This window comes from Lissotriton vulgaris, chromosome 8 (assembly GCF_964263255.1).
Source record: "Lissotriton vulgaris chromosome 8, aLisVul1.2, whole genome shotgun sequence".
Classification (NCBI taxonomy): domain Eukaryota; kingdom Metazoa; phylum Chordata; class Amphibia; order Caudata; family Salamandridae; genus Lissotriton; species Lissotriton vulgaris.
Window position 1 is genome coordinate 1,318,166,625 of NC_141696.1, and position 23,885 is coordinate 1,318,190,509.

General features: G+C 42.1%; 1 protein-coding gene across 7 annotated transcripts in view; it reads right to left on the bottom strand.

The window, feature by feature from the left end:
* The window catches only part of GRIA4 (glutamate ionotropic receptor AMPA type subunit 4), a 969,207-nt gene that overhangs the window by 569,855 nt on the left and 375,467 nt on the right, over window positions 1-23,885 (bottom strand). The gene's annotated exons all lie outside the window — the stretch shown is intronic.

The following is a 23,885-nucleotide window of genomic DNA, read 5'->3' on the forward strand; positions in this document are numbered from 1 at the left end:
TCTAAAAAAGTATTGAATAAAGGCAAAAATGTTTTCGGTTAAAGAAAAAAAAAAGACCTCATTGCCATAGTACTTCCTGGGCCTTCAAGGGAACTATATTGTGTGTGGAGGTGCCCCTTGTGAAAAGGCAGCATGTTGTAACTCATAGTGAAGTCAGCTAATGGCTAAAGGTGGGTGATGTGTTGCCTCTTGATGCATGTTCAAGTGGGTTGGAGAAAAAGGAAAATGACATAACCACAGGAACATGGATGAAGTGTGGCTGAAAACCGCTATAAGTAACTGTGGCATACACATAATTTTAGGAAAATCACTAGGTCTTGGCTAACGTAGACCTAAAATAGCCAATCATTGTGCCATTGCCCTCTGTCTTTGGGAAAGAAAGAATGAAAGAAAGAAAGGAAGGAAGGCAAGAAAGAAGAAAAGAAAGAAGTCACAAAGGAGAGAAAAAGGAAAGTAAGATGCCAAGAAAGAAAGAAGCAGGGCATTGTCTGGCTCCGGTCAAGATGGCCCCCTCTTGAGAGAGCCCCGTACCCCTAAACAGAATCCCAGGCCAGCCGCATATGATGCGCTACAGCCTCTATGCATACAAAGCTGAAAGGGTGGAACCATACCTTGGAGCTAACTGAGAGGTTTCCGACACCCGGCTCCCACCAAAAGTGCGCAAATCCAGTGTGACGTTTGTCAACCACCCACCATTCAAGTGTGCCCCGTGGCCTTACGTGGCTGGGCTGGCAAATGATTTGCCCATTCTGCAGAGGTCGAGCTGCAAAGTGTGGAGGAGCTGTGTGAAGACAGGGGATCAGCTTAACCAGTGTTCCTTCTGGCACTAAGTGAGTGTGGATTACTGCCAGAGGGGCCAGTGATGGCAGACATGGTCGATGCTGGGGAGTCAAGGGTGAGTGACTGAGGGGCTTGCCGGTCTCCTCCTTGATCGCCACACGGGCGCAATGGAACCTGCTGTGGCCACGGGCCGCAAACTGTCTGATTCCTGGGGGCTGTAACAAGTGTTGAGGACTGCGGCTGGGCCCTCAACCAGAGGGCAATCTCTCCCAGGCTCTGTGTTGGCTCTCAGGGGCACTTTTGGAACAGGTTCGCCCTACGGGGGGCCCCTTCTAAATATTGACATGTAGAAAAAAGATCAGAGGGCCTGCATTCTAACCGATTGCCCTGATAGGTCAGCCATTTGGGATCTGGATGTTTCTGAGGCCACCCCCTCGTGCTGTTGAATTCCCATGTGAGGGCTGCTGTGTGGAGTGGTGCCATGGATGGACTTGTTACTCTTAGGTGCTCATAGTGACATCGAGGTGCATGAGTGTACACAACCCAAAGAAGTGACTGCCTGCCCCTGTTCTAGAGTAGTCAGAACTGGTGTGGGGGTTTGGGTCCTGAGATCGCGACTTAGGGTGAGTGGTGCTGACAGCTGCAAGAGACCTTGTGTGTCGAGACCCCCTGGTGAGCGACACCCTGAGTTATGGTGAGGAATAAGTTGCTGCAGCCCACACAAACTAATAAATTGGACAAATATGCTTTGGTGAAGCCAAACATGGAGGTCGTTGTGGGTGCAGATGTGGCAGCTGATCCAGGGATGGCTTCAGGCCCCTCAGACAAACCTACACTAGGGTTCATTGGAACCAAAATTGGATGCAGTGACGATGGATGTCACACTCCTCCGCGCAGCATTTTAGAAAATAATGGAAAAAGTTACTGCAGCTGAGTCCCATATCACCTATTTATAATCAAGTCTGTGCCCCACCCAGCCAGTGGGAAGACCAAGAACTTAAATTTGGTGCCCAGAATAATCCCAGAAAATCCTGGAGACCTGGAGAATCCCTGGTGACGTATAGCAATATTTCATCAGCATAGTGAGAAATATATACCTCCCATGCCCCTTACACAGATGTCCCAGATCAAAGGGTCCTTACGGTCCCAAGCAGCCAGTGGCCCAAGTGCCAATGCAAATACCATGGGGTAAAGAGGACAGCCCTGCTTCATGCCCCTCAGGTGAAAGACCCTGGAGAGTGTGGCACTAACCTTCGCCAGAGAGTCCCAATATAGAAACCTGCACCCATCCACAAACTCTTGGTTCAAAATCGAACTAGGGTCATGAAGATATAATTCCACTCCACACTGTCAAATGACATGCGGGCGTCGAGAGAAAGGAGTGCTACTCGTTCAGATTGTGGGACTCTGGTCATGTGAATCACCCCATACAAACACCTCAAGTTACAGTGAGTGCTCCGGAGTGGCATTAAGCCAGACTGATCCTTAATGTTATGCCAGTTGTTCAGGATGGCTTTGTGTATTTGGGCATCTTTGTTACTCGGATACTGGAACAGTTCCTGAGGAGGAATGTAAAGCCAGGAGTCAATAGACTCCCTAGAGATGAGCAAACCTGGCAAGCCCTCACGCTATCTTTGATGAGTAGGGCAGTCCATTTTAATAAATTGATGGCCTTACCACGCCTACCACTGAGAAGTGTGGCTCAATGAATAGAGCGGCAGACCCTGATGCAGAGGTCTAACCCGGGACCAGGGTCCAATTCCCCGCCTCGGCGGGTCTTGGGCTCAAAATTCCACGGACCTGATCATTCTCGCCTTGGTGCTTATTCCATTCATGGAGTCCCACTCTGCAACTCTGGGCAATAGCCTGCTTAATCTCCACAACGGCCCCCACAACGCTAAGGATGCCTGGCCTCCCCCTTGGGGGTGCCCAGGAGTGGACGCCTCACAGGGAAAGCCAGGATGGGTTCCACAGCGGTATTCGTACAAGTGCCTTGAGACCCTTGCGGGTGAGTAGTGCGCTATACAAGTTACAATTTACTGTATGTTCTACAGAATACCCTATTCCAGGTACCCTCATGCGGTTTTAAACTGATTGATTCTGAAGTCCAAATACTGCTATGTGAGAGAGGGAGCTCCCACATAGTGCTACCTTGACTCCATGTGAGTGTTAATGAAGGGGGAATGGTGGGACCAGACATTTTTAAGTATTACGGGGCTGCAAAGCTCATTACAGTCAACAACTGGGTCATCGCGGGACGGGAGGAACCAGTGTTCCGCATTCACTGAGAGGTCAAATGGAAGGAAGGTGATGAAATGGCTATGTACAACAATAAGGTTGAGGGTGCACTGCTGATGCACACACAGACAGTTGTCCGCTTGTGGAGAGAGGCATTGAGGTATCTGGGTCGGGAAATTGATGGCTTTGACCTCGCTGTGATGTAGTGACATTCCACATGAAATACGGGCTCTAAGGAGCCTCGCAAAATGGAATCTGATAGGCATTTCACATTTGAGCGATAAATGGAGAGGCCAGGCAATGGTGTAATTTAACACCTTACAACAAGAATATGACATGGCAGAGACTGAACAATGCAAATGCCTGCAGCTAAAATATGCTCTTCACTGACACGTAGTGGAAGAGGATCAAGTACAGGAGGCAGCCCCACAGCAGGATCTAGTTATTTTGTCACCGTTGGAGATTAAGGCAGTCTGCGTAACATACAAAAAAATCATGAATAACTCTCTTGATCTTTTGGCTGCCCTGAGAGCTTCCTGAGAGATTGATGTGTGGACATTAGATGGCGAGGACTGGGCAGACGTCATTCAAAGCCCCAAGGAGGTAGCCATATGGCCATGAATTAGATTGATCCAACTTAGGATACTCCCTAGGCCATACTATTGCAGGCTCTTCTACACAAAATGAATTGGGGTGACTCGCCACGATTTTTGCGAGGTTGTGGGCAAAAGGGCACTTTCTTCCACACGCTGTTTGAATGGCGGTTTATTCAACTAATCTGGACAGATGTCCTAAAGGTCCTGTCAGGGGTCCTGGGACAGTAAGTCCCATCGTATGCCAAACTACTCCTCTTGAATATATGTGGAAAGGAAGTGGGCTCAGGTGCCGGAAGATCTGGTTGGCAACAGCTGTGATCATGGCCAAGGGTAACATAGCACATGTCTGGTAATCAGGGGTCACTCCTCAACTGGGGTATGGAAGGTTGATCTAGACTGGTGTCAGAGGACTGAACGTGTAGTCTCTCAGAGTAGAGTCTGCTCCTAAACAATGGGACAAGGAATAGGGCAAATGGTGCACCTAGCTGGACGAATGAAAGCGGGAGGGTGAGAGAGAGTGGTGGGTTTGCTTGGGGTGTCTACTATGAATGATAATGATAAGCTGTTGCAGTCAGATGTCTTCTGGATTTGTTTCCTTGACTATGTATGCCATACGGTGACTAAATAGTTGTGTGTGTCCTACCCGTGAATGATGAGCAATTCATTGAGGTCTGCACCCACTGTTCTATGCACTGTTGTTTTCTTGTATTCACAATAAAAAGACGTAAAAAAAGAGGTAAGAAGAAAGGCAAAAACGAAAATAGAAAGAGAGAGAGAGAGAGAAAGACAAAGAAAGAGAGCAAGAAAGAAAGAAAAAGAAAAAAGAAAGAAAGATGGGAGGATAGAAAGACCGACACACAGAAAGAAGGAAGGCCAGAAAGACAGATAGGAAGAAAGAAGGAAAGAAGCAATTCAAACAGGAAAGAATGAAAGAAAGAAAAAGACAAAGAAAGACTAAGAAATTGAAGAAAAATGATAAAGAGAAAGAAAGCTTCAACACAGGCAAGAAGGGATGAATGACAGATAGAAGGAAAGAAAAAAGTAGGAATGAATGCAAGAAAGAAGGAAAGAAAGAATTAATGCAAGAAAAAAGACGGGAGATAGAATGGAAGGAAGGAAAGAAAGACAAGAGCAACAAAACGCAAGAAAGAAGGAAGGAATTAAAAATGTAAAGCAAGAAGGTGGAAAGGATGAATGAAAGAAAAAAGGAAAGCAAGAAAGAAGGAAAGAAGCAATAAAAAAATGAAAGATGCAATGAAAGCATGCAAGGAACGATAGAAGGAATGAAAGAAAGAAAAAAGGAAAGAAAGATTGAAGAAGGAAAGAAAGAATAAAACAAAAAAGAAAAGCAAGAAACAGGGAAATAAGAATTGAAAGAAAAAAGGAAATAAGGAAGGAATGAAAAGGTAAGGAAATAAGGAAGGAATGAAAAGGTAAGGAAAGAAGGATAGGAATGAAACAAAGAAAGAAAGAAAGAAAGAAAGAAAGAAAGAAAGAAAGAAAGAAAGGCAACATCAAAGTAATACATTCGAAGAAAATATTGGTACAGAACGAAACTAGCTTGTGTGCGTATGTGGTCCTTGTGAAACAGCAAAATGCAGTCACTCAAAGTGAAGTTGTCCAGTGCCTGAAGTAGGCTGACCCTCTGCCCCAATGATGTATGCTACAGTGGGCGGAAGCAAAATGTGAATGACACACCAACAGACCAATGGATGAAGAAGGCTGGCTGAACGCTCCTTCAAATACGTATAGTGTACATTTATATCTTTTTTAAATCAAAAGGTCTTGGCTAATGCAAGACCTACTGTTTTAGTGGCTTTTTTATCATGTTAAAGTCCAGATTGTCTGGAAGGCTATCAGTTTGTTGGAGCATTGCTTTTTCTACATAGTCAGAACGTACATGTTGCCATTGGTATATGTGATGGATGATTCTCTGCATCCAAAAGGGCTTATTCATGTGGACTCCTAATACATTAGTGATTTCTTATCTGCAAACTCCTATATCGATAAATCATTTACTTATGGATAATGATTCTCAAAATAACAGTAATATCCGCTTATCACTACTGTAAAGATGGTATCAATATTTTCCTTTAAAAAGTATTCATCATGTTGATTTTGAAAATAAAGACCTGCATTAAAAAAACATGGAAGGTGTAGCAAAAATCACAGCCATTGGGTATTGTGTAACTAGGAAGAAATAGGATGAAATTATAGAGACAAAAACAAAATGTTTTCACTTTCCCAAATAATCTTTGCATATTACTGATGAGTAATTATGGCTATATACGTATGGAAGTTTTCCAAAATAGATCAAACTTTTGAAGACATAGGGGTGTGGAAATTGTCGCATGAGCTTCACTATGTGACTGTATGCTAGCCAAGATCCACTCTTTGCTATGATATGCCAGGATCGAATCCATCCATTGGCTACTGGTAACTAGGAAGAAATAGGATGAAATTATAGAGACAAAAACAAAATGTTTTCACTTTCCCAAATAATCTTTGCATATTACTGATGAGTAATTATGGCTATATACGTATGGAAGTTTTCCAAAATAGATCAAACTTTTGAAGACATAGGGGTGTGGAAATTGTCGCATGAGCTTCACTATGTGACTGTATGCTAGCCAAGATCCACTCTTTGCTATGATATGCCAGGATCGAATCCCTCCATTGGCTACTGGTAAAGGAAAAATTGTCCTTCAAAACTTTACCCTTAGTGCATAAGGTAACCTTGACAGTGACTCAAACTATCTTGTTAAACTGTTCTTTGTGTACAACCGTCCCATCCTGATGTTTCAGGTCTACCAATATCAGGTTACTGTTGATCTGAGCACTCACCTGAAGAAGGTTCGGTAGCCGATCCGTCCACTTCCAGAGTTCCTCCCTGTGGAACTTACTTTCATTTAAGACTGATAAGAGGCTACTTCAAATTCATAATACCCTTAAGAAATTAATTTTCGTCTCGGATTTTGGTTGATCATGTCCACACCTGATACATCTGTCAGGTTTTCCTAAGCCCTCTCAGTCAGAGCCAAAGAGAGGATTGCTCTTCCCACCTGGGCCCTTGGACTTTTTCTCTCACAGGTTTTTAAGACCAACTAGGATGATATTATTATTATTATTTATTATTAAAGGCTTTTGTAGCGCGCTCAATTACTGAAATAGTTTCCTGGCGTGGGGTGTAAGATACAAGTAGACTGTCAGGGGGAGAGAAAGATAAAGGAATCAGAGTCAGGTGCTTACTAACAGAGTTTGAAAAAATGGGTTTTAAGTTGTTTCTTAAACATCTCAATTAACTGAACCGATCTAAGTGTGAGAGGGAGGGCGTTCCATGCCCTTGCCGCCCTAACTGAGATCGATTGGCTTCCTATTCTGGCAAATTTGAATCTTGGGACAGCCATTAGGCATTGATTCTCTGACCGAAGGGAATGGGATGGGGTGTATAAGGCAAATCTTCTCCTCAAATAACTGGGGCAAGTACTAACTTTTTAAACAGAATCCTGTGCACCACGGGTAGCCAGTGGAGACTCAGCAAGTGAGACCAGACGCTGGATCTCCTGGGAAGTTGCAACAAAAGGCGCGCAGCAGAATTCTGGATCACCTGGAGCCTCTGAATCAGATAGGCAGGAAGGCCACTATAAAGGGCATTCGCATAATCGAGTCTTGACAAAATCAAGGCTCGCAAAACAGTTTCCTTTGCTTCTCTCAGAAGGAGAGGAAAAAATATTTGTAAAGCCCTGAGAGTACCAAAGCAAATGCCCGTTAGTTTTTTTATGTGCTCTTCAAATTTTAGGTTACTCCCAAACCAGACTCCAGGATTTTTTGCCCATGTTTTTAGGAGAGGGCAAGTCTGGAGGCCATAGGAGGTCCCTAAAATTGTCAGTAAAAGAGGACCTCAGATTTTTCTTCATTACATTTTAGCTGGGCAAGGGCTAACTAGCGAAAAATGGAAGATAGACAATGGTGGACTGACGATGTGTCAAGATTGTTCTTAGGCAAAGTAAACAGGAGCTGAGTATCGTCAGCATAGGCCATTGTTTTTGCCCCTAGTTGTTCAGCAAGGTAGATCAAATGGCTCAGGTAAACATTAAAAAGAAGGGGATTTAACGTGGACCTCTGCAGGACACCAGTCGTAAGCCTCTTTGGGGTAGATGAAAAGGGAGGCATCCAGACCTCCTGCGATCTATCCTGCAGAAAGGACGATAGCCAGTCAGTGCTTGCCCTGCGATGCCCACAGCAGACAGTCGGGTAAGGAGCTGGGCGCGTGGCACCGTATCGAAGGTGGCAGAGAGGTCAAGTAGTATCAGAACCGCTTTGCCCCCTTTGTCCAGGCACTCGTGAAGAGCCTCGGACAGCTCAACCAGCGCCGTCTCTGCGCTGTAGGCAGCGCGGAACCCCGACTGAGACGGGTGGGGTAGCTGGGAGGACTCGATGAAATGATCCAGCTGTTTATAGACCCCCTTCTCACATACTTTGGCCATAGCTGGAAGTAGTGAAATGGGTCTGTAGCTGGATGGGGCCAAGGGGTCAGCCCCGGACTTTTTCAAAAGGGGCAACAGTTTAGCCTGTTTCCAGCACGCCGGAACGCATGCGGAAGACAGTGAAAGGTTGACAATCTGGGTGACCTCTTTATAGATCATAGCAGCCACCCCGCCCAGGATTCTAGCCGGACAAGGGTCTGCGGGGGAGCCTGACTTCAATGTCTCAAGTATCTCCCGGATGTCCAATTCGGCCAGGGGGGAAAAGGCAGTGAACTGAGCAGTAGATCCAACCCCAGAAAACAGAGGGGGTGACATCTTACGGACAAGGGTCTGCGGGGGAGCCTGACTTCAATGTCTCAAGTATCTCCCGGATGTCCAATTTGGCCGGGGGGAAAAGGCAGTGAACTGAGCAGTAGATCCAACCCCAGAAAACAGAGGGGGTGTCAGGGGGGAATTAAAACTGTTGCACACAACCTGGAGGTCTAACTGTATCCTATCAATTTTTTCCACAAAATACGAGGAAAGCTCCTCGCACCACTCTGAGGAGGAAGGCAGCCTCGGTTGCTCCGCATATGGAGAAAGGAAGCTTTGTACAATAGTGAAAATTTCTTTGCTATTATTTTGAGCCTTGGCGATTCTCCCAGCAAAATATTGGCTCTTGGCTGAGCGAATCGCTGCATAGTAGTTTTTTTGCAACGCTCGTAAAGCTTTCTTGACCTCTGGGATATATGCGGTTCACCAAGCTCGTTCTAATTTCTTACAACGCCCCTTCATTTCCCGGAGGGTATGGGTAAACCATGGTTGGGAGGGGGAAGACCGCATCCTACGGATACCATCATCCTTAGTAGAAGCACTCACACCCTCTTGCAGCCATCTATTAAAAGTGTTCACAGGTGTACTTTCTCCTGCATTCGTTGTTGCTGCAGAGTGCCAAACTGGGTGCATTCTCTGTTCCAACAATGGGACCAGACTTTTTTTTCCTACTCATATGGGGCCCCACTTCAGTGCCTCCTTCGAGGGTTGCATCCCGTTATAAATACCATCCATTTCGACAAAGGAGGGTGCACATTAGTAGTTTTGTATCTCTCAAAGAAGCATCAAATTTCTGTAAATTGATGATAATCTCAAAACACATTTATCTTATTTGCCTCATAATCACCTGTGAAATGCAGACATTTAGAGCAAATGAGTGTAATGTATTAAAATTATTAATAGCACCCAATATCCACCTCCATGGAGGTTTCGTTTATGTAGTCTTGCCTACTGTGGGTAGCCAAAGCTAGCAGGTGTGGCTCAATATAATTCCACCCGCTGTTATTCACAGGACACCCTAATGAGAGTGGTCAATACCGATCTTCAAATGGTTGTTGGTGGCACATGAGGGACTGTTCTCAGAGCAACTGCGATTAGTTAGGATTAATGTGAGTAGTTTTATCTTTTCTTCTCATAATTCAATGAATTATGAGAAGTAGGTTGAACATTCAGTTTGCTTTCTGCATGAGATTTCTGGATGTCATTGTTGTTTAAGGGTGATCATTCAAAACAGTTTGTCTGCTGGATTGGACCTGCATCTCCCTTTGATTATCAATTGACTTTTTTACTTGTATGCTTTACATGTTAACTCATACCATTCCATAAATAGATAACAGGATAGAGGTAAGCTCTTCATACCCATTTTCTGTTATTTCTCACATCTTACATAAAATACTAGTGAAGGGCAATGACTTAGTGGTAAGGCCCAGTGCATAGACATTTACGCTCCATATTATATATCATTGAAAGCGAACACTGGAATTTAACACAATAACAACATTAGAAAATGTGCTTAGTGTATACAGGTTGGCCATTCATACATTACTTGTATGCTGCAATCATTGTCTACAGTGTAAATAGATGAGTGACAATTAATTTAACTTTCCTTGTTCCAAGTAACTCACATGATAAACTTTTATTCTACAGGTACTTTTTGCAGAACTATCAATAAAATGTGTAGTGGACTAGGACCACAGCTGGGATATTACAAATATTGTGATGTTTCAAGTACTTCATATCATCTCCAAACGTTGGTGCTGGATATAATGTCTTTAATGTGGATACATTTTACAAAAAGTCCCACAACATGAAGGTACAAAGATCTAATATTAGGGGAATTGCGTTATTAATATGTGCCATTGGCACCAACTCAGTACCGGGCAAAAATCACTTGAAGGAATACCAGGACTTGCGTACCTCATTCTTAGTTTCTTCAAAGGTCCAACCTTTTTTTTCTTTTTTTTAAACAAACTTTTTGGAACATTTCATCTGCATTGTATGTACCACCCATCATTGAACTGAAATATGCTTTCTACCGGGCTCCTGTTTCTATTCCTTGACATACAGTAAAGTACCAACAGATTGTATGTCAGAAATTGTTCATGTATATAGACAGTATTCAGCGTCCTGATGACCGTGACAATTCCCCCAAACCTCTAAAATTCAAATGCTCATTGCGGAAAAGAGGAGCACCCCTAAAATCAAGTTGTGCCCCAGTTCATTCCATTCTTCAGCGAGGCTTTAAGGGTCTAATTTGTATTAGATTTGGTATTGTGCTCAGGGGATGGAGGGCAATTTACTATAAATGAAGGAAGCATATACTTAGGAAATAGAGGTCGCTATGCTGTTGAATGGCTTTCTCATACTCATGTACCCAGTTCTTGTCAGCTACAATATGTAAGCAGAATCAGAAGCAGCCAACCATCCAGACTGAGGAATGAAAGAAACAATAGACCATAATGAATTTCCCCGTGGAGGTTTCTGTGTGTGTCAATGAATGCCAGCTGGGTCCTGCCTTGGAGCAAGAACGCAGAGAGTGCTCCTGAAAGAATGAGTTTAGTCTATCTCTGGGAGCTGCCTTACATCTTATAGAATTAGTGATAAACTTCCCTGAAACAACTTATGTTTTGATGGAGTGGGAATTAGTGCTTTCTGTAGGAAGCATTAGATCTTTAAGATAGAGGGAACTATCCAGTGAGTACTGTAAGTAGAGTAAGCCTAGGAAGACTGCCTTAGTAGGTGAAAAAGACTCTGCAAATCGATAGGTTGTACAAGAAAACTATCTTCCCTGCAATGCACAATGTATTCACATTTTTAAATTACCTTTTTTCACCCTACCAGTGTGTTTAAGATTATGCCATGGAACAAAAGAAGATCACTTGGATTCATGAGGAGTCTAATCAGCTACAAACCCATATGTTCCCCTTTTAAATTTCACTCTGAGCAGTTACAGGATCTACAACACAACACATTTTAATATTCCTGCAGGATTCTTTTTTTTATAATTTAAATCATTGTTATTAGTTTCATTTAATAGACCGTAGTGCACTATGGACAGGCATATACTACAGATTATAATTGATGTGCACTACATATACAGTAATTTGCTTTAAAAAGGTAAGTAGATAATTATAATGAATAGATTAAAATATAGGTTAAAAAGGAGAAATACTCAGATAACTATAATTTACAGATTACAAGGGATATCAATATATCTCATATGACATGCATCCTCAAGCATTCAACCGTATTCCATCTACTGTATATTTCATACCTATCTTAAGTCTACTAAAATTAGCACAATCAAACCCTAACATCAATCCCCCCACCCACAGTTATCCATAATCAAGAAAAGCAGTCCGAAATAAAGTGTACAAATATTCCACATGTAGCAGTACTTGTGGCAAAGAAAAGTGCTGGTACTGCCCAAACCCATATGCATTCATATACTAATGTAGTGTCAAACAGTGTAAGCACCAGGAGGCTTTCAAATGAGTAGTCCCCAAGAGAGCAGAGAAACAAGCGAGTTAAAGGGAGTCTGTGGAGTTGCTATTCAATTGAGGTTGATTGTTGCTATATAATGCGGGTCAGACGACCCCCTGTGACTGGAGGTGGTACTATGTCCTAAAGACTGCCCACAAAAATAACACTCTATTGGAGGTAATATAAATTCTACACTAAATTTACAATATTTTTGCAAGCTATGTTTAGAACACAATTTTTACATCAGATGATATTTATGCACATAATATTCTGATATGCCATTTTATTGATTAATGTTTATTTATAATGCAGCTGGCAGTGAAATAGTATGTGTCATACATCACTTAACCAGGTAGGTCTCTCGACTACATTCTCCCCATAATATTCTAGAAACATAAAAAGTCTTGATTGAATTTCTGAACTGTAAGGACTGTGTTTATTATTAAGGCTCAAGTGTACAAAGTGCTTTCCAGAGCACTGAAAGATCCTGTGGCATTAGGAGGACAATGTAACTTGGAGCAGTGTGAATAGTCTAGTTTTTGGGTATGAATGTTCATAAAGAGGGTAGAAAACCAAGTGGGTGATAACAAAGCTATGGTGGAATTTTTCTTAATTCACAGCAGATTGTTAATGTTAAAAAGGCAGCAGAACGTCAGTGGCAGAAATAGGGCGTAATCTTTCTGACCATATATAGCACGATTTGTCCCACCTTGACAAAGAGCCACAGTGTGTGATGAAGAGGTAGTGTGACCAGGGTGGGAATTCTGTTTGAGAATGTAATTGCATCCTTTGTGAACAACCTTTAACTGGCCAAATCACTCCTCACACGCCAAAAACAATTATCCAGAACCCAGTGAGTCACTGATGGACTCCCTACAATTTAGTCAGGTAGACATGCATTGTAGATTGCTTGACTTTCTCGCCACCTTCCCTTATGTTTCCCAATCATATAATATGTACACTTTATCCTAAGGGTGTTGACTGATATAACCTAGTGCAACTTGTTAAAACACTACCATCCCTTGCTACGTTTCCTATATCCCTCCACTATTGAGGGCCTGTTTTTGTCTGCACCATTCTCTAACAATCTGTGCCCTTGTGAATCGCTCTGTAAAGAACACCGCCACTCAATACAGTAACAGTCCACTTCTGCTCCCAGAATCCAGCTACCTCTCCTATCACTCATTGGCTGTATGCCTGCCTTTGATCCTATGCAGCGCTCTGCTGCTTATGGCTAGGGTTGTGTTATACAATACCACATACATACATACATAATTAAGGTGTTAGATGCATAGTGACCATATTTTCAGCATTCTTATTTCTTGCAGTAGTTGTTATCCGAGCATAAAGCTCCATCAAATGGCCCCACACCTCCCAGTAAAGCCATTCATTGGGGGTTGTTCGACATTACAACGCATGCTTTTACTATGAATGCCTTTAGCATGAATTTTTTTATGGCTCATGCCTTAACACGCCTGCCTTCAAAATGCAGGTAAGTATAAATCTAGTAAGTGAAATACTTTATATTTTTATTGGAGGTAAACCCACCAAGCCTCCCTTTATTAATTGCCCTTACCACCCTATGCCCCACCCTAAAAAATACTTTTGTCACCCTGTGCCTCTACCACCCATAACCCCTAAAAATTATACCCTGTCACCCAAAACCCTTGTCCATCCCTAAACCCTAAAAGCACCCTTACAACCCAATACCCTTACCCACTCCTAAACCCTGAAAATATCCTTACCACTCTAAACACCTACCAATCCCTAAACCCTAAAAAGTCACTTATTACCCTATGCCTTTAACTACAGTTAAACCCTAACATACCCATACCAACCTATACCCCTACCAACCCCTTAATCATAAAAACACCCTCACAACCCAATGTTTGGGGAGAGGAGTTGGTTTAATGGCTAGGGCGGTCGACCTCCAATCTGGGGAACTGGGTTTGTCTCTCAGCAATGACGCTGAACATCCTGTGATTCTGGGTAAATCACTTAGGGCCATATGTATCAACACATTTCCCCATAGACACAGAATGGGCAAAACCCTTTGATACATCTGGCCCTAATCTCCCCATTCCTGACAATAAAATGAATGTGTCCTCATGTAATGCAACTGGTGCTATGTAAAGCGCTCTGATACCCGATGCTGGTCTAGTTCGCGCTATATAAAACTCTGTAAAATAAAAAAATAAAAAAAATGCTTTTATCCACCCCTCAACCGTAAAGCAAACCTAATCACCCTATATATATATAAAGGAAAATATCCTTTACAACACAGTTGTAACCACATAGTGTCTTTACCATGCAGACTTAACAGTGCAAATATTTACCACAACACCCTTTACCACGCATTCCTTTACCATGCATGGAAATTATAGTTAAGTAAGTGTATGTGTGTGTGTGTATATATAAATATACACACTAAATATATATATATATATATATATATTTTTTTTTATTTATTTGAAGAGTTTTATATAGCGGTGGCTAGACCCGGAGGTATCAGAGCGCTTTACATGAGAATAAGTTACACCAAGTTACATCAGTTACATAGCATAAAATTAAAACATATATGAATTATCTGGAGCATGAGGGAGGGTCGGTGAGGGTTCGAGACAGGGGAGAAGGAAAAAACAAACAAGGTCATGTAATTCTGGAAAGGGGAGTCACGGAGGGAGGGAAAGGAAACAAGCGGAAAGACTAGGAAAAACAATGTCCGGCTGGGTAGGTGACGGCTAAGGGTGTGAAACCAAAGTCAATCTCCTCTTTAGCTGCTAAAACAGCTCCACCGGGCATTGGCCATGTTGCTCGGGCACCGCGGTCATTAAAACATATAAGGTTTCCGCCAGAGGACATCATCATAGATCAATCAGCTGCACTAGTCGCAGTGGTATTGGGGAACGCCGCCCGCTTCAACCTCCAGCTTTCCAGTACTCAACTCTCCTCAGCTGGTCGAAGGTCACTCATCTCGAGGAGTATGCAGACTCCGGTTCCCATTACAGGGATATGGCAAAAAAATTGCAGGCCAGACTAATAAGAAACTGGTAGTGTTGATTAAAGCTTAGAGTAATAGAGAAGTGAATTACCCAATATCAATATTACAGCATTGCCAGACGGCCATCACCCTGATTGCAAGGGCTAAGATAAGAGTCACCGGCGTCATTTTAGGGATAGGCAGTACTCTCATAATGACTGCTGAGATCAGTCATTACAATGAAGTGCACCACGTTATCAGCAGTTATCACATCCGCAATAATTAGTGATAGTTGAGAAACAATTACGGACGATTAAAACATTCATGAAATACTCCAGGTTTTAAAATACAGGTGCCATCTTGGACATGCTCAGCACTTATGAGAGAGCACGGTGTTGGAAAGAATGGCTTAGCAATAGTTCACTCCTAAACATAACAGTCACCACATCAGAAATACTTGCTCAGGTTATAAGATTCCATAGCGCAGCCCGCAGGGGAAGGTGAAGCGCTCCCCGAACATCTTGTATGGGCGCCATCTTGAGGTCAGGCCACGATAAACAATGATCACCGGTACGTCAAGATCATTAAGTATATCATCAGTGAAACATTGTACCTTTGCGAAGAAAAGGGAGGTCGAATTGGTCCTCAATCAACGGCACAGGAAATGGCAATCGGGATCCTCCCAGCTCCATCGGCAAAGCCGCAGTCAATGTTGGTCACTTATCAGCCATTTCTCTGCCTGCACCTCTCCGATCGGAATGATCACGGAGGGACCACGGATGACAACCAAGCCTCTTCAGCACGTCCAATCGGGCAGTGAAGGCACCCAAAACATGCAGAGCTCCATCAAAAACAAAAGCCTGATGCCTTGACCCGAAGATGGTCCCAGAAACTCCCAAAAATTCAAGCACCCAAGACAATGAGCACAGCAGAGGGATGGGAAGAAACAAACAGCCATCGGCTCCGGGGCTGCTCACTGTCAACAGGCAGTTCAACGGCATCCACAGCCCCCAGGAGGATCCAGAACAGAGCAGAGGCCGGGCGAACTTCCCGAGGACGAGCAACTCAGAGGGAGGCAGCAAAGGCAGAAGGAGAAGCAGTATCGGCGGAAAGAGGTAAGCCCTGCCCTGATGTCCACCAGGGACTCATAGTTTTTCACTTTGATCATATCCTTCGGTGGATTCCGCAAACTTTACATCTTTTTGCCACCAATCTTACTCTCTGGTGAGTTAAAAACAGGAACCGGAGTCCAGGGTTTGAAACTCAACAGAGAGTAAGATTGGTGCCAAAAAGATGTAAAGTTGGCAAAATCCACCGAAGGATATGATCAAAGTGAAAAACTACGTGTTTCAGAAGGCTGAACTCATTAAATAACCCACCAGAGGGCGTGACTCATCGGAAGATGTTAAAAAGCTCACCAATGAACTGACATATGTATTCACTTAATCCTGCCTGCTGACATCCCACTGAGCCTGTGATCAAGGAGCAGGAGCTCTGTAACGCGTTGAGCCAAAGATTGCAACAAGCGCTGTGATGTCCGCTTTCATACGAATAAAGAATTCTGCTTCAAGGTGCAGGATTTGCCTGTTTTCTCAAGTGCGTCTTCGCCTGGGGGACACCCATTATTTTTTAAATATATATACATATATATATCAGCTGCATGCATATATATATATATAAATCAGCTGCAAGCACTGACGCAGAAGTCTCAGAAGAGGAATTCACAAGTACTACAACCCACAGCCTAGCTCCAAGAGGCTGATTTTTCGAGGAATTCCAGTTAATAAGAAATTCCTGGCAACAGGGGGGAAGAGGGAAACCCCCAGAACAAAGGCATCAGGAGGTCGCAGAAAGACGCGAAGGGCGGCCACTGCAAATCAACCAGAAGGAATAGCAGGCCAAACGCGAGCAAAAGAGGATTCAGGAGATAGAGCTGCCTCCTGATTTTACCATAGTCAATCTGACAAAAAGGAAATTGACAACAGATGAGGAAACAGTACTCAAAAAAGGATTAACATTCTGTCCTAAAAAAAGACTTGAGTACACCCAAACACGAATAGACCTTTTTACCAGCAAATTGAAATTAAAGAAATTTTTCATTATGAGGGGGCAACAAAATCAAAGCGCTACAAATGTATCCATATCTCCTTTGGAAGCTGTACAGACAAGGGGATCAATCGCCCAACGGGGGAGGATCATAAGGACATTACAGATCTTGACAAGCCAAGAACCAACCAGCTCGTAAGACACAATATCTAGGATAACAGAAGCCAGGAGGTATGGTCTGGAACAGAAATCGATACAGACACCATTCAAACCAAAATCCACCTACATTCCGGCAATTGATGTTTTCGAGGAATCGGTTAAGAAAGATTTAACTGCAATGAGGACGGCAACTGCATCAAATATGGCAATGAACGTGACAATAGGGCAACGAGAAGCGATACATCATCTGAAAAATTATCCGAACTTGGTATGTAAACCCTCAGATAAGGGCGGAAATATTGTTTTAATGTCTCAAGAATTCTATACTAAAGAAGCACTTCGGCAACTATCAGACACTACATGTTATGCCAAGATAACTAAAGATGAATACATTGTGAGTATCCATAAATACCATGAACTTATTCAGAAATGGGCGAATAAAAGCATGATTAATGACAAAGAGTTAACATTTTTGACATGCCCATACCCAGTTACAGCTACTTTTTATCATTTGCCGCAACTGCATAAGGACGCCACTAAACCACCAGGACGTCCTATAGTTTCTTCCATTGGTTCTTTAACCGAGGCTATGTCCCAATTTGTGGATCACTTTTTGGCAGACTTTGTACAAATGTTGCTCTCCTATATACGGGACTCCACACATTTTATTAAGAGCATCATGGACATTCCTTGGGAGCAAGATATGATAATGATAGTTTTGGATATAACAAGGCTGTATACTGTACTTGGGCATACTAACAGTTTACAAGTAGTACATTATTTCCTGAAAGGCAGGTCACTGCAGTTAACCGAGCATAATGAAATGCTAATTGAGTATATCAGCTTCTGCCTATCTAACAATATCTTCCTTTTTGAGAAACAACATTACCACCAAATACGTGGAACCGCTATGGGCACCTGTTTCGCCCCCAGCTACACAAATTTATTTGTGGGTTGGTGGGAGAAGCAGGTGGCCTGGGCGGACAAATATCAGAATTGGGTCAAATGTGTAATTTCGTGGCACAGATATATTGATGACCTATTTATTCTTTGGAAGGGTCTACAAAAAGTTGCAGAAGAGTATATTAGTGAATTGAATAACAACAATCTGAATTTACAATTCAGTAGGCAGATGAGCAATAAAGTCTCCTTTCTAGACCTAAAAGTATTCATAGATCTGGGCAAGATATGTACATCTTTATTCAGGAACGAGACTGCTGGAAATTCGACATTAGAAGCCTCAAGTACACACCCAAAAAATGTAAAAGATAGTATACCTTATGGGGAGCTTCTACGTTTAAAAAGGAAGTGCACCAGCGTATGAAGCTATAGACAGATTAAAGATGCGGGGCTATTGTGAGAAGCTTCTATTTAAAACTTTTAGTAAAGTTGAAATAATACCCAGACACTGCCTACTTAAAGACAAAGTGCAACCATCTAAAAGGGAGGATTATGAATGCAGATTCATCACTACTTTCTCAAATGAGGCAGGGACTCTGAGAAAAATATTATGTAGGAATTGGCATATCCTAAAAACTGACCAGATAATAGGAAGGTTATTACCGGACTATCCGCAGATAACATTTAGGCGGAGTTAGTCTCTTAGAGATGAACTGATCAAGAGCCATTATGAACCTATTCTGTTTGTTCCTAGGATCAGCAAGGTCACTGGATTTTTTCCTTGTTCCAAATGCAAGGCATGTATGAATAGCCCAAGAGTCCTCTTTTATAAGATACCTGGGATGAGAGGTGCAAAAACAATAAGTACATTTTTAACATGAAATACACCCTATTGTGTATATTGTCTTTACTGTCCTTGCACAAAAAGTACATAGGAAGTACTATGCACCCCACAAAAAAAGAGAATCCTAGAACATGCACGAGCAATAGAAAATAACGACTTTTCATACCCTGTGGCAAGACATTTCGCTCTACATCACAACAGCAACAGGAATCTGTTAAAATTCTTTTGTTTAGACCATATCCCTGCAAATGACCATGGAGGAAATAGGGTACTCAAACTTAAAAGACTCGAGTCAAGATACATAATTGATATGCAAACAGTAATCGCTGATGGCTTAAACAGATCAGTGATGTCATCAGTGATGTCATTTGAGATGTCATCAGTGATGTCACTGACCATGTCATGAATGATGTAATATGTGACATCATCAGCAGTGGATTGCGGGTGCGCGAAATATAGTTAGTACAACTAACTATATAGGAGCAATTTCAATGTTTTTTTAAATGCTAATTCCTAACTATATAAGGCCTGAATTCTATGTTTTTTTAAGTGAATATATATATATATATATATATATATATATATATATATATATATATATATATATATATATATATATATATATGGTAAAGGAAAGAGTGGTAAAGGCATCTGCGTGTAAACATTTGTGGTGTAAAGGCTGCATGGTAAAGGCACTGCTGCATTCTAAAGGATGTTTCCGTTCAGTGGGCGCTCATTATTCTTCATGAAAACAGTATACACTTTCAGTACTGTAGTGGGACAAATACTCAGTGTTATTAAACAAAACAATGGTCAATGTACCCACTCTTGCACTCCTGCATCAACAGGCACAATCCTAAACAGACAACGTTACAGAAAGCCCAGGCTGACAAAAAAGGGTCTCAATATGAGCAATATGTTCTAGGCCTGTAAAGATCCCGGTCTGTCACTATTTTCAGAGTCATAATGCAAAATGATGGGACATCCCCCTCCTCCCACGCAGAATTTGATGATGGGCCCCGGAGTTTACCACATCTCACATTCATTGGCCGTAGACTGGATGGTGGTCCCTTGAAGAGTAGGGTCTCCATGGAGGTTTGCCCCCCCACCGCACCATAAGGGCTGCGGGGTCCTGTGTTTACGCCCCAGACTGTTTTACAGTAAAGTGAGTTAATAAATAGACTAGATTGTCACATAGTTGTTTTCTTGTCTTTTAGTCCCTCTGAGAAACCATAAACGAATAGTGATTTGTTGTTGAATGGGCTTGAAAATCCCCAAGTATGACCAAATGTTCTTAGCTTAACAGAGCAGTAGATACAGGACTGGCAAGTGGTTCTTGTACCAAAACATTACTAACTAAGTTTCTCGCCCAACACATCATCTTGCAACCACAGACAGGCATTCTGACAACCTGATCCAAGAAAAGGCGACTAGGAAAATGGGACATAAAGCAAATGCAGATGATGAAACAAACATACAAAAGACTGAAACCAGAATGTTGACATAACTGTCAATGAAGAAATGTGTCTGTTCTTGCAGGTCTCCCACTGTTTTTGTCAATTTGGAACTCACTATTTGTTTATCTCTTCTGTGGACTGATGTCTAGTAACCGAGCTCATGCCCCCCCCGTGCTCAGTTAAAATATCAGTGAGAGTGGGGGGAGGAGGATAAATGTTATGCTTTGGATTAGGGTCATCCACCAATGCCATGCTAGTTCCTCCTTATAAAGTGCTTATTTCACTGACATTTCACAACTTCTTTAGATGCAGAACAAAAAACAGAAGACATAAAGACTGCTGCAAGTGAATATTCTGCTGCTTGACAGGGAGACACTGGAAGATGTGTTCATCTCTCCGTCTTGAATCTTTCTTGCATGACTTGATTCCATAACAAGAACAGCCATTTTCATGACCTATATAGACAAGAATAAGCATCGGCTGGGAATTCAGCTGGCTGAAAAGGCTTCATTCTGGTGCCACGTTTATTAGAATCTGGGAATCAGCTGAAACTGCTTAATAGAAATGTCCTGAAAAGAGAGGACTGGGCTCATTAGAACCAGTCCCGAAGACTAAATTGGGGTTTGAAGAATTATATTTTCATTTTTTGGACATACAACAACATCTGCATGTGACCTTTTCTCAAGGGGCAACGCTTTGAACTTAGACCAATTGGACCCAATTCTTCTTCACTCCAAAAATGTTCAGAGCCACAGGCAAAGGGGCATATTGATGTTTGTGAGCTCCCTGTCCCCTAGCAAAAAAACTTCGTTTGAGATAATTTGTGCTTTAATGTAACATCACCCCTCTTTCTCCCCTAAACACAGAGGCGCACTAGTTGGATATTTGACGTTTCTGAGCCAAAGTATGCTGATCATTCGCTTCAAACAGAGAGTCCATGGTTGGCAGACTCCCATCAATGCACTTTTCCATTTTTTGATGTTTTTGACGACGCGTTGAATAATATACTAGACATTTTGGCTCACTGCTTTCTAATTTGGTGCAGATGTTTCTACATTTTTCCTAACCCTACATTTACAACACCTGCCTAATCTCCTGTTTAATTTTTTCCCCTCTATTTGTTAGAGTTCTATATTTCTTAATTGTATTGTTTGGGAGTGTTGTTATGCATAATAAAAAATGAGCCAAAACCGCCCATTGGTAAAAAAAAACCAATATGTGTGGACTGCAGTGCTGAGCAGCTCTAACGCGGGATGGTACCTTATAAGGGCAAACTGGGCTAAAATGTAAATGTAAACTGGGCAGAGATGTAACTTCCAGACCTAATTAGCTTTTACCTTTTGGAATCAATGGGATGAAATGGAACACAAGATTATAGGCATGAAGTTCAAGTTTGTCGTTAATACCCTCTATTAGAAGCTATAGTGGGGATGGAGTTCTTAATTGGTCTCTTTTGTTTGCAACTCGGCAGACAAAAGCTCACATTTAACACTAAAAAAAGATGAGTTGATAGAGGAAGGAATGAATGATTGAAGGTTTGAATAAAGGATGGGTGGAAGGATGAAAGGTTTCATGGGTGGGTGAAAGGATGTCTGGGTGTGGGATAGTATGGGTGGGTGAAAAGTTGCATGGGTGGGTGAAAGAGTAAAAGGATGTGTGCATAGGTGAAAGGGTAGGTAGGTGAGAGGGTGGCTGGGTGAAAGGATGCGTGAGAGAGTGAAATGGTAGGTAGGTAAAAGGATGCATGGGAGGGTAAATTGATGATCCATTGGGTGAATAGATGAATGGGTGAAAGGGTGGTTGAAAGGGTGGATAGGTGAAAGGATGGATAGAACTGCATGGAGAAAGAATGAATGATGATGGAAAAAATGAACAAATGAGACAATGTGAAGGTTAAATGGTGGGTCTCAGCGGATGGATAGAAGGGTGAAAGAACGAATGGATGGATGCTTGGATGAAATAAGCAACTCTTCTGAGGAGGGTTGGGTTCAACTGCTTCACTTGCTTGGTGCCTTTAAAGCTTTGGTTCAAAGTGGGAGATATTTACATTTTCTGGCTACTCCCTATATTAAGTTATCCATATGGTTTAGAATTTCCTGAAATATTCACAATCATTCTGCATATGAATTAATGTAATTTTACAAATCTACGCACATTGTTTAAACACATCTGCACCCATGTGCAGCTGAGTCATTGGAATGGAACAATGAATTCATCCTTTTCTGCAGTTTGCTCTTTTAGCTAGGCTTTTCAGCATTTCAGCAAGAAAAATTGTAAAACTGAAATGTATAGTCACCTTATGTCTTTAAGATTGAAATGTTAATATTTTACCAATGAATTCATCACCTGTTGGAGCCAACTAGTTATTTGGTTAACTGAGTATCACATCTGGCATCAGTCATGTTGAAGTTAGTGACAACTGTTGGAAATGACCATCTTTTGCATGGCATTCCCCAAGATGTTTGCCCTCTGTTGTTGAACCCGTTTATGTTGGCCCTAGGACTTTGTGCACTTTACACCTGCTAACCGGTGGTAAAGTGCTTGTGCTCTCCCTTCATAACATGGTAAACATTGGCATAGACCCAATTGTATAATTTATTATACTTATATGTTCTAGTATGTGGTGCTACATCTACACAGGATCTGCAAATTAAATGCAGCTGATGGGCTGCAGCACACATTTTGACTCACAAATAACGTAGCTCTCTAAAACATGTCTTGAGTCCTGCCAATGCAGCCTAGGTGTGCAGTTGTAAAGTAACTTTTCGACCCAGCAAAATAAACCTTTTGACATGCATACGCCTTCCTTTTGTAAAACGTATAGGACACCCCTAAGGTAGCGCTTAATACACATAGGATAGGGTGCATGGTTTATAAAAAGTAGAATATTTAATGTTTTCAGTGTCCTGGAAGTGAAAAACCCACAAAGTCGTTTTTGACTGTGGCACGTCTGGCTCTTGTATAGATTAAAACTGTTTTACACTATTACCTTGATAAGGTCTAAATCAAGTTTGAAAGTAGTTAGAAAAATGGTTCAAGGACTCCATTTTTATAACCAAATGTTATTGACTGTTGCTTTAAAAAGCAGTACATACATAAATTGCATTTGCCCAAGCATTTATAATGTAGTATTCACCCAAGGAAAGAGAATAGGGTTCCTGTCTCTGCCCCAGGGCACCAATATATTGTAATAGGTCCACCATCTCCCCCAGACTTTTCCATGTTTGTGCAGACTCAAGGACTCCTTTTAAAAAAATTCAACGTAATGGTAAAGTTGTATTTTATATTAATATTTTTGAAAGACACCTTTTTCCTACCTAAAATGAAAATACTTTTCTGACAGGGTCCAGCTGTCATCTGACTCCTTCCTTGTGATGAGGAATGTGTTGCTCCCATACAGTGGAAAAACGGCTCTGGGAGTTGCATGGGGAGGGCTCATACCTTGACAGGCTGGCGTGGGGGGCTATGCCCCTTCCTGAGTTTCAAACGATGCCTAACCTGTCACTGGCAGATGAAGCTCATACCTAGGTGCCTTCCCTTTTCCCCTTAATCAGGATAACACCAAAACCAGTGTCTGTAGAGGAACTGGTTTAGGGGCTTGAA